The sequence below is a fragment of the Ovis aries genome, chromosome 2 (assembly GCF_016772045.2).
Source record: "Ovis aries strain OAR_USU_Benz2616 breed Rambouillet chromosome 2, ARS-UI_Ramb_v3.0, whole genome shotgun sequence".
Lineage (NCBI taxonomy): Eukaryota > Metazoa > Chordata > Mammalia > Artiodactyla > Bovidae > Ovis > Ovis aries.
Window position 1 is genome coordinate 130,887,593 of NC_056055.1, and position 17,841 is coordinate 130,905,433.

The following is a 17,841-nucleotide window of genomic DNA, read 5'->3' on the forward strand; positions in this document are numbered from 1 at the left end:
TCAACTTTTGAAACATTGGTTGTGTGATGTGCTGTCAGAAGTTCTTGTTGAGAAGAATTGGGCCCATTCTCTTGACCAGTATTGGCTGCAGGTGTTGCAGTTTTGGGTGCATCTCGTTGATTTGCTGAGCATATTCCTCAGATGTTGTGGTTTCGCTGGGATTCAGAAAGCTGTAGTGGATCAGAGTGGCACCAGACCACCAAACAGTGCAAGTTAGGCTTCAGGAAGTGCTTTGGAGCTTCTTGGTCCAGCCACCGAACTTGTCCCCGATTGTTGCATAAAATCCACTTTTCATCTCAGGTCACAATCTGATCGAGAAATAGATCGTTATTGCATAAAATAAGAGAAGACAACTCTTCAAAATGATTTTTTGATTTGCAGTCAGCTCATTAGGCACCCACTTTTCAAGCCTTTTCACTTTTCCAGTCTGCTTCACATGCTGAATATCTGTAGAATGGTCAATGTTGAGTTCTTTGGCAGCTTCTCATGTAGTTGGAAGAGGACCGATCCTCTGGGTGGTTGTCAACTTCCTAAGGCCGACCACTGTGCTCCTTACGTTCAAGGCTCTCGTCGTCTTTGCAGAACTTCTTGAACCAACACTGCACTATATGCTCTTTAGCAATTCCTGGACCAAAGGTGTTACTGATGTTGTAAGTTGTCTCTGCTGCTTACAGCCAATTTTGAACTTGAATAAGAAAATTCCTGGAATTTGCTTTTTGTTAGCATCATTTCCCTAGCCTAGAATGAATAGAAAGTAGACATCAAGTAGTAAATCATTAGCAAAAAAATAAAGCGAGAAATGTACGTTAAAATGATGTATGACATAACCGCATCTATTTAAGAATGTATTTGAATCAAACAGCAAAATTCAACAATGCCAAATCGCAGTTACTTTTGCACCAACCTAATACTTTGTGTGATTTCGGTTACTTTTTAATTTGTTGGGATGTATTCTGTGGCCCAGGATCTACAGTAATACGGTTTATCTTGGTACACGTTCCATGCGGTTTTGGAAAGAACTGTGTATTCTGTTATTGTCTGGTGGCGTGTTCTGTACATGTCACCGAGTCCTGTCGGCTGATAGTGCTGTTGAGTGCTGTAGCCTTGCTGATTTCTCTCTAGTTCTACCAGTCGTTGAGAGACGGATGTTGGTCTCCAACTAAGATGGTAGAGTTCTCTGTCTTTTCAGTTCTTCCAGTTTTTGCTCCACATATTTTTTAATTCTTCAGTTGGTACATTTAGGATTGCTGTGTCCTCTTGATGGATTGACTCTTTCGTCATTCAATAACATGCTTGTCCTTCTCTGGTCATTTTCTTTGCTCCAAAGTCTACTTTATCTGATGCTAATACAGCAATTCCTTTTTTCCTTTGATTAATGTTTATATGATTTATCTTTTTCAGTCCTTTTACTTTCAGTCTGCCTTTATAGTTATATTTGAAGTGAGTTTCCTATAGACATACATAGTTCCTTGTAGACATTATATAGTTGGATCATGTTTTTTAATTCACTCTGCTAATATGTCTTAATATATTTAGGCTTTTATATTTTATGTAGCTTTAGATTTGTTTGGGCTCCAAAATCACTGCAGATGGTGACTGCAGCCATGAAATTAAAAGACACTTACTCTTTGGAAGAAAAGTTATGACCAACATATGCCATTTTATTTTTTGTTTTCTCTTTATCTCCGTATTTTTCCTTTCTCTCTTTTATTCTCTTTCAGAGGGTTAACTTGGCCAAATTTTAGAATTGCATTTTGATTTATCTGTTGTGTTTTGGATTTATCTCTTTATATACTGGATGTTTGGTGTTTGTTGTAGGTATTATATATGCATAACTTATTACATTCTGCTGTTACATTTTACCAGTGAAGTATTAAAACCTTGAATTCCTTTGTATCCCTGTACACCCTCCCTTTTATTATATAATTGTCTTAAGTGTTTCCTGTATGTACATTTAGAACAACATCAGACAGTTATAACTTTTCTTTCAACTATCAAGCATCATTTAGGAAACTCAAGAGGATAAGGAAAGCCTATTGTATCTACCCACATATACATATGTGTATGTGTGTGTGTGTTATTATTTTTTCTCTTTGCCCTGCTGCATGGCATGTGGGATCTCACTGACAAGGGGTCAAACCTTTACCCCCTGCAGTGGAAGCATAGAGTCTTAACAACTGGACTGCCAGGGAAATCCACTACCGTATTTTTGCTTACTGTTTTCCCTTTCCTAATATTTGGGCCTTCCTTCTTTTATTATTTTCTTCTCTTCAGAGAACTTACTGAAGTTATTATTGTAGGGTTCATTTGTGGGGGCTGAATTGGCTTAGTTTTTTCATATCAAAAGGCCTTGATTTCTCCCTCTTGACTGAAGGACTTGTGACTTGGTGTGCATTTCTTCAGGCTTATCCACCTTAGGGCTCACTCAGCTTCTTGAACCTGTAGGTTTCTGTCTCTTGCCATATTTCTTCAGAGATCGGTTAGGCCAAAATTTTGTTTGGGTTTTTCCATACCTTACCATGAGATTTCCAATCTTCCATAAGATTTCCATAAATTTCCATAAGATTATGGAAAAACCCAAACATACTTTTGGAAAAAGTACTTAATGTTAAAAAAAAAAAAAAGTACTTAATGTAAAAGTACTTCCATACTTTATGGAAAAACCTAAACATACTTTTTGGGCAACCCAGTACTATTTCAGTCACCTCTTGTCCCTTTTTTCCTTTACTTCTGGGATTCCAGTGACACAAATATCTTTTGTTGTAGTCCCACATATCCCTGAGGATCCCTTCATTTATTTTACATTCTGTTTTATTTCTGTTGTTAAGATTGGGTCATTTCTACTCTCTCCTAGTTTATTGATTCTTCCTTCTGTCCCCACCATTCTGCTTTGAGTCCATATGCTTAGCTTTTTTATTCAGTTATTGTATTTTTCTGTTCTAAAATTTCTGGTCGGTTCTTTATGTCTTCTATTTCTTTGCTGAGCTCTTCTGTTTCTTTCTCTGAGGCTTTCTGTTTTTCCATTACTTTTGTGCATAGTTGCTCGTTGAAGCCTTTTCACCATGGCCGCTTTAAGGTCTTTGTCAGATGATTCTGGCAGCTTTCCACGTGGCCTCCACTGACCCAGCAAGGGTGGGGGCACTGGAATACGGGGGCTCATCATGAGGTGACGGTCTTGAATCCCTCCTTGACCTTCCATGATGCTAGTGCCGAATGTGCCTCGTCACAGCCTGGTGAGGGTGGGAGCCTAGGCTTCCCATTCAGCCTTCGTGGGCATGAGTGGGGATGGGGGCATGGGTTTTTGCACAGTGGTTAGCTGGAGTGGTACTGTTACTGCCTTAAAGTTTCTTGTCTTACTAGACTGTCCCTACCTGGTCTTTTGGCTAAAGAGAACAAGCTTTTTTGGGTTTCTTTTCATCTCTGCCTGTTGATGTTTCTAAATTGTCAGATTTTCAGCGCGAGTCTGAGATACATGAGGCATAAAGAAAACTCAGGGGTCTCCCCATATGACTTGTTCCTCAGGTCTTGAGGTTCCTAGGCAGTCTTCCTTCTTCTGTCTGCCTTTTACAGATTTCTAATATTAGTTTTATGTGTAATGTTTGTAATGTCTTAGGGCTTTCAGTTGCCCTAGAAGAATAGGGGAAAGTACTTTATTCCATCTTCTTGGAAGTGAAACATCCTGTCGTTTCTTTTTAAAAATTTCCAATGACTCCATTGCCTTTTAGATGAATATCTAAGTTCTTTAGTTGGTCAGAGACCTCTCCAGTCCATAAACAATCATAGCTTTTCTTTCCATTTCCAACCACTCCTGTTTGTCTCCAGCACACATCATATTGAATTCTCCCCTCTGTTATAAACAGATTCTGTACCTACTGTCTTTATGCCAGGAAAGTGAAAGTGTTAGTCACTCAGTCCTGTCTCGACACTTAGTGACCCGTTGGACTGTAGCCAGGCTCCTCTGTCCATGGAATTTTCCAGGCAAGAATACTGGAGTGAGTAGCCATTCCCTTCTCCAGGGGATCTTCCTGACCCAGGGATCAAACCCCAGTCTCCAACATTGCAGGCAGATTCTTTACCATCTGAGCCACCAGCAATGGCTTATACCACGGTCTTTAGCAGTTTGTTCGTCGGCCTGAAATGCCCCAATTTTTCATCTCATGGCTACTTTGTAACTTGCAAACTTTGCTCCGTGGTTGACTGCATCATCAGTTCTTTCAGAGGATCTGAAGCTGGAATGGTTATAAAACATTATATGTTCTATGTTATACTAATTATGTATTCCTTCTACAGTAAAGTAAGTTATAGTTTTAATTGGTAAAATATCTGCATCACCAGCAAATGATTGTGAGAGACTTACTCTGTTGAATAATGGACTTAAATGTTGGTATTTTGAATGATGTTTCTTTTAAAATACAATATTATTAGTGCTAAATGATACTTTAGTATTTTAGTCTGTGTTAATAATTATAAAGACCTGGCCAATGGTTTTGAATCTTAGCTGCATATTATGGTCAGCTGCGGAAGTTTGAAACCTTTTTCCTAGGACCAAAGTCTAGAGATTCTGATTCAGTTAGCTTGGAGTGGATATTTTTTAAAAGGTCTCATAGTGGTCCTAATACATAGCTGTGTTGAGAACCACTGGTCTGGTCTAGAATTAGATTATCAAAAATATAAGTGGGCATCAGTGATTTCAGTCACTGTTCAGGTTTTGTCCTGGGATCTTTCCAGTTACGTAGCTTTGAACTTTGTCTTTCAGTGTTTTTACCTTAGCAGAGTTTAAAAAGCTTGCTGTACATCCTGCAGATGACTCATGCATGTGAGTACGGGATAAAACATTACATGAAATAGGATCTAGTTTGCAAAGAGAAGATGACACTTTGTGAAAATATTTCCTTAAGTCACTTAGAATTACTAGGTCTAAGATGTTTTTGCAGATTTAATTCACTTTTTTTCAAACAAAGGATTGTTTTTAGAACAGTGACGTAATGTAGCGTCCTGTTATACAGTCCATTTAAACTAGTTCAGTTCAGTTCAGTTCAGTCGCTCAGTTGTGTCCGAATCTTTGCGACCCCACGAATCGCAGCACACCAGGCCTCCCTGTCCATCACCATCTCCCGGAGTTCACTCAGACTCACGTCCATGGAGTCAGTGATGCCATCCAGCCATCTCATCCTTGGTCGTCCCCTTCTCCTTCTGCCCCCAATCACTCCCAGCATCAGAGTCTTTTCCAATGAGTCAACTCTTCGCATGAGGTGGCCAAAGTACTGGAGTTTTAGCTTTAGCATCATTCCTTCCAAAGTTAAATTAATAGTATTAATCTGACTTTGAGTTTTTTTTTTTTTTTAAGGGAGGGGGATCAAACTAAGATACCTAGAAAGAATATAGTATCTTAGCCTGATTGTAAACAAGGAATTTGTACTAAAACTGACAAATCAGACGCTGGTAGTGATTGGGAAGTGTAGCACTCTTGAATGTCCTGTGTTAAAATTGATGTAGACATTTGACATTTAGGTAGGTAGTTTGCTTGACTAAAATGGTTAACAGGGCTTTTAATTTCAATAATAAAAGCGGTTACAACTAAGGAAAAGAAAAGCAACTCAAAGGAAGAAAAAAAAAAGAGGTCAGTTAATAGAAAATACAGAGGGGAAAAAATAGGATCAAAGACAAGAATTCAATTAACTTTTGTGACAACAAAGCCTTTTCTCTGAGGAAGAAGAAATTAGGCGGTCTAGTTCATTCTTCATTTTAAGGACACTTACTCAGTTTGGCTTATTATGTATGACCTCTATAAGAAGAATATAGAAAGAATTATAAAATAACACTGACTTTTCTCCTACAGTTAGTTATTTATTATGTAATAAGGTTGCAGTTTTATATAGGAACTGGTGTGGCTGAGGGGACTACTGCAAAAGAACTGATACTTTATATTTTAATGAATGATGGTGAAAAAGTTATTGGTTCATTTTCAAATTAGTGCTTGTCAGGTCTGTTTTTCTAAATGTAGTTTATTCTGTAAATGTAATGTCTTATTTAATGTATATTTTAATGGAGTCTAAGAATTTTGAAGGAAAATAATGAAGGATTCTAGGATATCTAAGGGAAAATCAAGAGAAGATACTAGTTTTCATCATTATGCCAACAGTTTTCTAGAAGCTTGTTAATATCATTATACATATAGATTCATTTCAAAATCTGTTTACCATGGTTGTGTCTTGGTTCTGTCTGGTAGGAAATAAAGATGCCAACTCCCATGGGCACTTTTGTCTGGTGAGCAGGCCTGGGGGACATCTTTGTACTCCCAAACCCTGGGGAAGAGTGAGGATTGATTCCTTATAGCCCGTTTCCATTTTTGGCATACATGTCTGGTTACCAGCACTTGCTATCCTTCCAGACTAACTCAGCCATTTGTCTTCCATTTACTGAGTTCCTTTGTGCTCTGGATGCTGTACTTGGTACTTGTAGGAAAGGGGTGGTTGCATAATAGAAAGTTAAACCGCCTCAGTCCCTGACATTCTGGAATATATACTTCTAGTAGATGTTAAATTTTATATTTGGAAATACAGGCTATGATAGAAACATGTAGGAACGGCAAGGCAAACAGGGGTTGGTCCCATGCTAGGTCTCCAAGACAGTCTAAGACAAAGTGATCATTAGAAAGCTATTATAAAAACCAGGAGGGTGAGGTATTGAAGACATCAGTAACAGTCATGATTTTGCATATTTGTACATGATAGTGTTTTCTTCATGGACGCTTTCACATGTATTATTGTGTGATTAAGGATCCATTTCTTAAGAAAGTTATTTATCCCTGTAATGTTTATATTGGAAAGAAGGACGAATGAACCAATCTTCTGTAATATTTTCCTTTAAACTTTCTGATAGAAAATTATGTAATTGGCTTAGTTTCATATAAGGAAAAGTAAGATTAAGCAGTGATTAGATTTTTTATAGAATTCAGTTTAAATAAAAACTACTGCATTTAAAGCACTTTGACCAAAATGATGTTTCTTGTACATAAGTATTATAAAGGGAAACTATTTTTGGTTTTGTACTGTTTCATATCTATAAGTTTATTTTAGTCACAGTTCATAACTTAAAAGGCTGTGAACAACAATGTTTTCTTTATCAAACTACAGAAAATAAAAAATTGGAAAATTGTGTCAGATTATTTGTTTTCTAGAGATAACTGCATAAAAGTTAAGTCTAGGGCTTGTTCTAAGTTATATAACAAGCAAAAGCATATGTCATCTCCCTGTGAAAGGTATATTAGTCTTAAAATTTCATTTTCATTTTTTTTAGCTTTTGCTTTTCAGCATGTCGATAGAGACTTTCTTAACATTTCCTACTCTTGAGGACCTAGTCTAGTCTAAGTAGTTCAGGAAATAAATATGACTTGGTCCTTCTGTCAGTGAATCCCCAGAATGGGAGTTATACTGTGTGATAAGTGTAATAGAGATGTGTTGTTGTTCAGTCATAAGTAGTGTCCAGTTTTTTGCAGACCCCACAGACTTCAGCACACCAGGCTGCTCTGTCCTCAGTTTGCTCAAATTCATGTCCATTGAGTTGGTGATTCTATCTAACCGTCTCATCCTCTGCTGCCGCCTTCTCCTTTTGCCTTCAGTCTTTCCCAGCATCAGGATCTTTTCCAGTGAGTCAGCTCTTAGCTTCAGGTGGCCAGAGATTGAAACTTCAGCTTCAGCATCAGTCCTTCTGATAAATATTCAGAGTTGATCTCCTTTAGGATTGACTGGTTTGATCTTGCAGTCCAAGGGACTCTCAAGAGTCTTCTCCAGCACCACAGTTCGAAAGCATCAAGTCTGTGGTGCTCAGCTTTCTTTGTGGTCCAACTCTCACATCCATACGTGACTACTGGAAAAATCATAGTTTTGACTGTATGCACGTTTGTCAGCAAAGTGATGTCTCTGCTTTTTAATATGCTGTCTAGGTTTGTCATAGTTTTCCTTCCAAGGAGCAAGCAGATGTCTTTGAATTTCATGGCTTCAGTCACCTTCCGCAGTGATTCTGGAGCCCAATAAAGTGAATTCTTAGTGGAGCTATTAGTAATAGAGATATTATAGTATAAGATTAAATATTAGCACTAAGGAACCAGAGAGTGGTTACATCTTCACACTGTGTATTGTGTCAGGGAAGGTTTCACAGGGAAGGGAAGCTAAGATAAGATTTACAGAATAAATAGGAATTTCTTTGATTGGATAGATAAGGATATTTCAGCATAGATAGCGTATACCAAAGCACAAACAGTGCAAGTGCGTTGCAGGTTCAAAGAACTGCATTTGCTTTCTTCCAGGTGAGAAGGGCACAAAATAGAGAGGCAAGGGCATGATCTGGAGAAAACTTAAGTCTATGTAGAAGGGTTACCATGGAGACCATTTAAGATTTTAGACTAGTAAGACAGAGAAGGCAATGGCACCCCACTCCAGTACTCTTGCCTGGAAAATCCTATGGACAGAGGAGCCTGGTGGGCTGCAGTCCATGGGGTCGCTAAGAGTCGGACACGACTGAGCAACTTCACTTTCACTTTTCACTTTCATGCATTGGAGAAGGAAATGGCAACCCACTCCAGTGTTCTTGCCTGGAGAATCCCAGGGGCGGGGGAGCCTGGTGGGATGCTGTCTATGGAGTCGCACAGAGTCGGACACGACTGAAGTGACTTAGCAGCAGCAGTGAGACCGAGAAGGCAATGGCACCCCACTCCAGTGCTCTTGCCTGGAAAATCCCATGGACAGAGGAGCCTGGTAGGTTGCGGTACATGGGGTCTCGAAAAGTCGGACACAACTGAGTGACTTCACTTTCACTTTTCACTTTCATGTATTGGAGAAGGAAATGGCCACCCACTCCAATACTCTTGCCGGGAGAATCCCAGGGTCGGCGGAGCCTGGTGGGTTGCTGTCTATAGGATTGGACAGAGTTGGACACGACTGAAGCAACTTAGCAGCAGCAGCAGCAGTGAGGTGGTTTATTTTGCAAGTGTGTGAAAGTGGAGAGTGCAGAGATCAGGAATCATTTAGAGGTTATATGATAATTCAATCAATAGTGCTGTTGAAAAGAAGAGATGGATTCAGCAGATTGTGTGGCCATTTGGATAGAGGTTATAAGAAGAGAAAAACCTCTCAGGTTTTTGGCTTTGGCTTTAATATGTGTGTGTGGGTGCACACATATGGTTGGGGAATAATGTAAACAAGCATTATTATCAAATACTACTGTATTTTTACCCAAATAAAAATATTTATTTAATTTCAAACTTGGAGAAAAGTTGCAAAAATAATTCAAAGAATTGCCATGTACTCTTTCTTCACCATAGATTCCCCAAGTGTTAACTTTTTGCCACAGTTGCTTTTCATAAAGCAATAAATAGTTGGTTTTTTTTTCTGAACAATTTGAGAGCAATTTGCTAACTTTGTGGCCCTTTGCCCCTAAATCCTTCAATTTAAACTTTACAAAAATCAAGGATATTTTCTTATATAATCACAGTACCATCATCAAAATTGGGAAATTGACATTGGTATAACACTGTGTCACTTTTATTAAAATTTTTCTGAATTTCCTAATGTCCTTTTAGAGAAAAAAAAAAACTTGTTTTCTGGGTAAATGGTTCAGTCTAGGATCATTTGTTGCTTTTAATTGCCATATCGCTAATCTCCTTTTAATCTAGAACACTTCCTTGGTCTTTGTTTCTTGATAATAAATTTTTGAAGAATACAGTTTATTTTGTAAAAATATTCCGCCATTGGGGTGTGTCTGGTGTCTCCTCCTGATTAGATTTAGGCTGTGCATTTTTGACTGGAACGCTACACAAGTGAGGGCTTCGCAGGTGGCTCAGTGGTAAAGAATTCGCCTGCTAATGCAGGAGATGCAGATTTGACCTCCAGTTGAGAAGATCCCCTGGAGTAGGAAATGGCAACCGCCTGGAGTATTCTTGCCTGGAAAAGTCCATATACAGAGGAGCCTGGTGGGCTACACAGTCCATGGGTTTGCAAAGAGTCGAACACGACTGAGCAGTTGAGCATGTGCTACACAAGTGTATCAGTGAACAGTATCTGAAGGTCCGTACTATTGTTTCATTCCTGGTAGTGTAATTTTTATCACCTGGTGTGATGTCCTCCAGGTTCTTCCACTAAAAAATCAGTTTTTTTCTTTGTAATTAATAGGCATCCTTTGGGGAGATACTTTGAGACTCTGTAAATACCCTGTGTCTCATAAAATCTTGTCTAATAATTTTAACAGATGACAATATTTTTTACCTGAATCATTCTGTGTCCTTCTGATGTGTACTCATAAATCAAGATGTTTCAGGGTTCTTTTGTACTGTGTACAGATTCCTGCCTTGGAATTTGCCATTTTTCAAGGAGGCTTGATTCTTTATAGTAGCAGTAGTAAATAGAAATCATGATCTAGACATTTGTGCTCATTGCTACTGAGAGGTCATAGATTTTAGGCTCCTGTTAGGATCTTCCAGAGGAACAGAACTCATAGGAAAGAGGTATAAGGAGATTTATCACCAGGAATTGGTTCATGTGATTAAATTGGCAAATCTAATCTGTAGGGTGAGCTGGCAGGCTGAGAGACCCAGGGAGAACTAATGTTTACTTGGTCCATTGAACTAATGTTCCAAGGCGATTAGGCAAGAAGAGATGATATTGCAGGTTAAGTCCAAAGGCAGTCTAATTGGAGAATTCTTTCATGTTAGGAGAGAGTCCGTCTCTTTGTTCTGTTCAGGCCTTCAGCTGGTTGTATGAGGCCCACTGGTGATATGAAGGGCGATATGAAGGGCAGTCTGCTTTACACTATTGATTGAAATGTTAATCACATCTAAAAACATCCTTGCAGAAACAATGTTTCATCAAACATCTGGCCCCTCTGGGCCAATTGACACATAAAGTCAGCTGTCTGAGCCTTCTCAGTGGGCAGAGCTAGGGGACACACATACACATCCCCTTTATTAAGTGAAAACTCTGAGTACATACTACTTTTTTCCAGCCGTCATTATGGGCTTCATTGAAATCTCCCTCCCTAGTTTCCATATTTGTAACTCCCTTCTTTGACAGTGAAAATTCTAGGTCCTGTTCTCCACAGTTTACTTACTTATTTGTTCCATCCTGGAATACACATCGAGCAATTCAGAATTGTTAATCTTTTTTTTTTTTTTTTAAATATTCATTTGGCTGTGTGAGGTTTAAGATTAGGGTGAGTTGTTGCATCTCAGTTGCAGCACACAGGGTCTTCCTTGCAACTTGCGGGGTTTTTTGTTGCGGCCCGTGGACTCCCTAGTTGTGGTACTCCCTAGTTGCTCAGAGGCTTGTGGTAGTTCTCTGACCAGGGAGTGGACCACATCCTTTGCACTGCAAGGCAGATCCCTAACGACTGGACCACCAGAGAAATCCCCAGAATTGCTTCTCTTTAACACAGTGAAAAAACATTTATTGGAATTCAGTGTTCATTTAGGTTTTTTGTTTGTTTTCTTTATAAGCTGAGAGTGTTTAGCGTTAAAGTTACTTGGAATAGTCCCCGCCCCCCCCCCCCCCCTTTCCTCTGTACTGTGATGTTTGTCAATTCAAATGCCATTAGAGACATCTCTTTTTGTTCAGTTTCTCTTTTAGGGTTTTTTTTTTTTTTTTCTTTTCTGTCATTGTGATTAATTTTGTTATTTGAGTATGCAGATTTAGAGCTTATACACACTGAGAACTATACAGAAAGAGGAGTGTTAGTTTTCCCTCCATTCTCTTCTGCTCCTTTTCCAGTCCCCCACCCTTTCTACTCATTCTCCCTTCCTTCCCACAGGCAGTTAGTCTAAATTTGTCTTTGCACAAGATGAGCGTGTACTTGTATATATTCTTCTTTTCTCTCTGTACAAAAAGTAGCACACTGCAGTTATTCTTTTGCACTTTGTTTTTTCCACTTAGACTGTATTATTTCATGGAGATCTCCATTCATTTTTAGAGTGTGACTGTTGTATGGCTTTACCAACTGTTTACTCAGTTCTTACACTGTGGAAATTCATGTTATTTCTAACTGTATTTTCTAATAACAGGTAATACTGAAATGAATAATCTTGCAAAACATGTTGAAAATGTATCATCCCAGTTATTTGGTATGTTTATGTTTTCTCCTTTTTTCCCCTGTATTAATTTTGTCTGTTTCCTTAATTTAAAGAAGTCTAAGGTTTTGATTTATTTAGAAATTACCCATTTCCATCCTTGTGTTTTGCTTTGGTTTATTGTTCTTGTCGAATGAGGAATTTATTTTTATTATTGTGAATGTTTATTTTAAATGTAATAGGTTTTCCTCTTTTCAGTGAATTAAATGTGTCATTTTTTAGAAAATTGTAATTTTGATTTGTACTTTCCTGGGTCACTCAAAGGTTTTAATAGTAGACAACTAAACATTTTTGGAGTGGAAGGACCCTTTTGTTTTTCAGTTCTGTTGGTAATTTGATTTTATCAGACTTGTGATCTGCCTTTGCATCATTTCTTCCGCATTTCTTTGAGGAAGAGTATATGGTTCCCTCGCCCTGTGCTTTTGGTCATTATTCAGATCCACCTGAGGATGAGTTTACTATCAAGGTATAAAGGTTAATGGGCTTTCCTGGTGACTCACTGGTAAAGAATCTGCCTGCCAATGCAGGAGACATGGGTTCCATCCCTGGGTTGGGAAGACCCCCTGGAGAAGGAAATGGTAACCCACTCCAGTATTCTTGGCTTGGGAAATCCCAGGGACAGAGGAGCCTGCAGGGCTACAGTCCATGGAGTTGCAGAGAGTCAGAAATGACTTAGCAACTAAACAACAACAACCACAAAGTGTAATATAGAAGATTTATCTTTTTATGTCAGTTGTTTGCATTCTCAGCTAAATTCAGGAGTGTTAGTTTTACATATTACTCAAGTTATTTTTCTGAGTTTTATTGCTTGTAGTTGTACTTTTTGCCTTTGAAGGTAGTTACTGTGGCATTTGATGCATAAGCGTTCTTAATTTTATATTTTAATTGTATAATATGGCTGCTAACATTAGACGTTTCTTTTTGCCATGTTTCAGCTGCTTTTTCGACTTGAAATCTTCAGTATCAGGATCACTACTTTTGCTTTTTTTTTCTCTTTCTTACTCTGTTTTTTTTTGATATGCCATGGCCTCTCTCTTTAATTTTTAATCTTTTTGATTTGCTTTGTTTTAGGTTATCTTTTTTTTTTAATTGAGGTATACTTGATGTACAATATTATGTAAATTTTAAATGTAGAACAGTGATTCACAATTTTTAAAGATTATATTCCATTTATGGTTGTTAAAAAATAATGGTATAGTCTCTATGCTATACAGTATATCCTCGTAGCTTATTTTATACATAGTAGTTTGTACCTTTTAATCCTCCACCCTTATTTTGCCCCACCTTTCTTAGGTTATCTCTTTCGTACAGCATTAGTTCCTTTTTATGAGCTGTATTAAAAAATATTTTCTGTTAATGGTTGTGGAATTCGATCTCAGTTTTGTCATTGCATGTCATGTGCTCCTGTATGCATTGAGCCTGGCATGGGGTCACAAAGACTCGTACACCACTGAGCGCGTTTCACAGGCATTGTTGTATTTTCTTTATTTCTTTGTGATGTGCTTTACTTGCATTTCCATTTTAAAAATGCCTTTAGACATTTGGATTTTTTGTTTTTGTTATAGAAGCGACTTGTGTGCTTATGCCTTTTAAAAACACCCTCTTCCTTGTTCTCATGTTTGACTTTCTACTGTCCTTTATTTTAGTTTTTAATGGTGTGCTTTGATCCTTATCTTATATGCTGTTTCAATAATCAATGAGTTTATTCTGTGCTTTTCTTTTTTTTTTCTCTCCTCCCTTGTTTTTAGTTGAATTATACCTACTTTGCCTTCAAACCTAACTGCAGATTTGTTTTTGCACTTAGGTTTACAGTTAAATTTGTTAAATCCTCACTATCAGTTTTTGGCTGAAGTTTCCCACTCACCTACTGGTTAGATCTATCTCAGTTTTTAGTAGATTTTTAAAGAAGAGCTTGTGAACACAATTTCCCTGAGTTTTTACATATTTAAAGTTGTTTTTCGGTAGCCTTGATACTGGAAGGACAGCTTGATTCACAGTTTGTTTCCTTACTTACAAATGTGGCCTTGTTCTTTATGTCATTTTTTTTTGAGAAATCTGATCCCATTCTTAATTTTCTTGCACTTACAAGTCATTTGATCCTTTTGTTTGAAATTCCTGGTTTTATTTTCCCTTTTATTTTTACAGTCTGAATAGTTTCATTGTGATTGATGTCTTGGAGTTCCCTATAGCAGGTCAGTCTTCTACCTACTGGATTCTTTTAATATATATAATTGGGACTTTTGTTTCTGAGACACTTTCATTTGGATTATAGTCTTAAATATTCTAATGTTTTGTTTTTCTTCTGTTGGTACTCTAGTTACACATAATTATATCTTTGTCTTTCATTTCAAAAGCTTTCTATTTTTTGCTTCATCGTGTCATTTTTGTCCTCTTCTTTTACTATTTTCTTCAATGCCTTTTATAGGTTTTATTTGTATTTATTCTTGAGCACTTTGTGATTTGACCTTCAATTTTGATAGAATTTTATCTTCTTCACCTTTTTTTCATTTCTGTTAGCTTTTGTTCATTCTGTTTTTCAGCTTTAAATTTGTGATCCAAAGTGGTTTTTGTTGTTGTTGTATATCAAATTCGTGTTTAAGGAGATAGAGTTGAGCCTGGAATGTTTATTAACATTTTTTGCTTTGTTTTTGATTTGGAGAGGTATTTTTCATCAGCATAATTGTTCTGATTTAATTTTGTATTAGTTTTATATAGATGACGATTGCTCATGGTTCTGCATTTCTGTGAGCAAGGCTGATTGTCTTAGGGACTTATGAGAATACTAATTTAAGAATACTCCCTCTGTTACTGTCGCAAAGTGCGCTTTTTTTCTCTGTCTGTATTTCCTCTTGTAGGGGAAAGGATTGTGCATCCCTCAGTTTGCCTTGGTGTTCGGTTGATGGGTATCAAGGGAGATTCCTGGGAGTGGGGAGGCTCTTAGGAGGGAGTTCAGGAGGGTGATTGTCTTAGTTTTAGTCCCTGTAATTGTAAGGATTGAAGCCATTGTAATAATGTAAGCTAAAAAGGGATTTATTGAAAGAATTCTGGGATTTCGCCCTATACAGAATGGCAGCTGGGCCTTCTTGAGGTATGAAGCCAGAGTGAGTGGTGAAGCCACCTGCTTAAGGTCACGCAGCTAATAAGGAGGAGAGTTAGGATTTGACCCCAGCTCAGTCTGACTCTGGTTCTTGCTCATGATACCCTGCTGCCTCTGCTTGTTTTCAGGGCTTCCACACACAGAGTGCAGAAGTCATTAAAAATGGGAAGTGGCTGCTTTGTTGCCTCCTGCCTAACTTTGTACTAGATGCAGTGGCCAGTTTAAGAAAGCCCCTTTAAACTTACATCTTTTTTCTGTAAAGTGAATAATTGATATATCTTCTCACTTAAAAAAATTAATTTTGTATGTTGTGTGTCCCAACAGAAAAATAGTATTCTTTCTAATTGCTGTTGCCATCATCTCCCTTCCAGAATATAGTATTAGTTGATGGCAGACATGATATTGTTTCAATTATTAGAAATACTTGCTGTCAAAAGCTTCTTCTTTGGCTATCCAGAGGAGTCTGAAGTTTCTTCTGTGGTTGTTTTGTGGATTCTACAGATCAGATGATCTGCCAGGTGAGATGTGGGTGCCAAGTCAGGAGCCATTTAAATATAGCAAGAAAGAACTAGGAACTGGGAAGTATTTTATAGATGTTAAAGGGAGAAAGTGAGGTGGAGGAGGGGCTGATGATGAATGCTGTGATTAAAGTGGAGATGCAACTTCCGAAAATGAAAAAGTGTTCATGTTAAATAGTGATTTTTCCCAAGTGTTGAAAATAGATAATGAAAACTCACTTGGACTATAAATGTGGTAAAGTTAAACAAGCCATTTCTAAAAGCCAAAATTAAGAGTTGGCTCAGCATAAAGAAGGCTTTATAAAATGCCTCTCTTCATTCATGATCCCGATGGGCCAGGCCCCAAGATGTTTCAGTAAGGATCCCTGAACTAGGTAATTTAATATTCTCTACAGAGTAAATGCATGCTCTATTCATAGTGCTTTGTCAGGTAAAATTATTAAGCTTGTTTTTCCCTTGCTGCTGCTTCTCCTTCCTAATTATTCTGCCCAGTGACACCTAAATGAGAAAGCTGGCAGGATTGTAAGAAGGGAGTTTATTCAACGGTTATTTATTGTGTGTTGGTCATGTGCCAGGCTTTGTCCTGGGCAAACAAGTAGACACATTCAAACGGCCGAGCTAACACCTACTTTAGATTTCAGAAGTAAGTTTTTTGGCTCTATTGACTGTATAGGCAGAACAAATTGTTATTAAATTTGAAACATGCTCTTATGTGTTAATATGTTATACACAAAACCTTTGGACTCTCATTCTTTTCTGAGTCAAACAATATGGTACTTAATTGAGTCTCCACCAAAGAGCTCTTCCTGTCTTCTGACCAGCCATTCTGTTCATCCATCACAGTGAATGCCTATTGTGGACATAAATTTTGCTTTTCTTAATAATTTCATTACTTATAAAACAGTATGATGCAGTGAGAGGGAGACTTCTGAAAAAAATGCCTCCAGTCACAAAGTGAGACACGTATAGGGATAGGAAGTAAGTCTGCACTGCCAACCCTGGTGAAAGGAGGCATTCTGCCTGCCTACCTTCTTTATCTTCGGTTATTGCCTGTGTCAGAATTGGTCTCTTCCTCCTCAGCAGTCTTAGTTGGAGACCAAATACTTAGATCTTTCTACATAAATAATTTTAGAATATGATGGTCAATATGTGAAAAAATTTTTAAATTATGGGTAGCCTGTTTCCTGTCTCTTGACTTTGAAATAAGGAAAATATTGCTAAATGTAAAAAAAGGTTGTTAAGGATTGTGGCTTCCTCTTTTACAGTATTGATATGTTTAAAGACTTAGTTTTCTTAATTGTATCTCGGACATTTTCAAAGATGTAAGAGCAGAGAGAGTAGTAAAATGAACCACTGTTTACCCGTCATCTGTTGACTGCCAACAGTTGTCAATGTGATCAGTCCTACTCCGTGCATATCCCCCTCCCCATCATTGATGCAGATCCCAGTCATGTTGTGTTTGTGAATGTTAAAGTGTCATCAATAAAAGATAAGGCACTGTTTTTAATAAACTTAAACTTACTGTCATTACATCTAAAAAAATGAGCAGTTCTATTTGAGAAATGTTGAAGACCCTCCTTATTCATATCATAATATAGGTCACTGTGTTAAACAAGAGCATGAGAAGTAATGGCACTTAGGCCTTGGATTCAGCATTAGGTTTAGATGCCAGTCTTGCTGCTTGTTAACTGCATGAGCTTGGGCTGGTTAAGCTCTCTTCATCTCACTTAGCCTCAGTTTCCTTAGCTGTTAAATGGAAATAACAGTAATTCTGGCCTCAGAGTTCTGAGTTACAAATGAAGCAGTGAAGGTGAAGTGACTAGAATATTGATTATTATTACACATAGAACATTTTCAGTAATACTAGTCATTTTATTTGGCGATATAAGGAAATGGGCCTTATATACCTAGGCTTCCCAGGTGGCTCAGTGGTAAAGAATCTGCCTGCCAGTGAAGGAGACGCAGGAGTTATGGGATCAGTCCCTGGGTTGGGAAGATCCCTGGAGTAGTAAGTGGCAACCCACTCCAGTATTTTTGCCTGTAGAGTCCCATGGACAGAGGAACCTGGCAGACTGCAGTCCATGGGGTGCAGAGAGCTGGACACGACAGAG

At 38.0% G+C, this 17,841-nt stretch overlaps 1 protein-coding gene across 4 annotated transcripts in view; it reads left to right on the forward strand.

Annotated features, from left to right (window-relative positions):
• SESTD1 (SEC14 and spectrin domain containing 1) overlaps nucleotides 1-17,841 on the forward strand; it is a 147,862-nt gene that overhangs the window by 20,543 nt on the left and 109,478 nt on the right. The window contains exon 2 of one of the 4 annotated variants that reach the window (XM_042243665.2): nucleotides 12,050-12,109. The exons of the other annotated variants lie outside the window; for them this stretch is intronic. The gene's annotated coding sequence lies outside the window, so the exon portion shown is untranslated. The remainder of the gene's footprint in view (nucleotides 1-12,049; nucleotides 12,110-17,841) is intronic. 4 annotated transcript variants of the gene reach the window in all.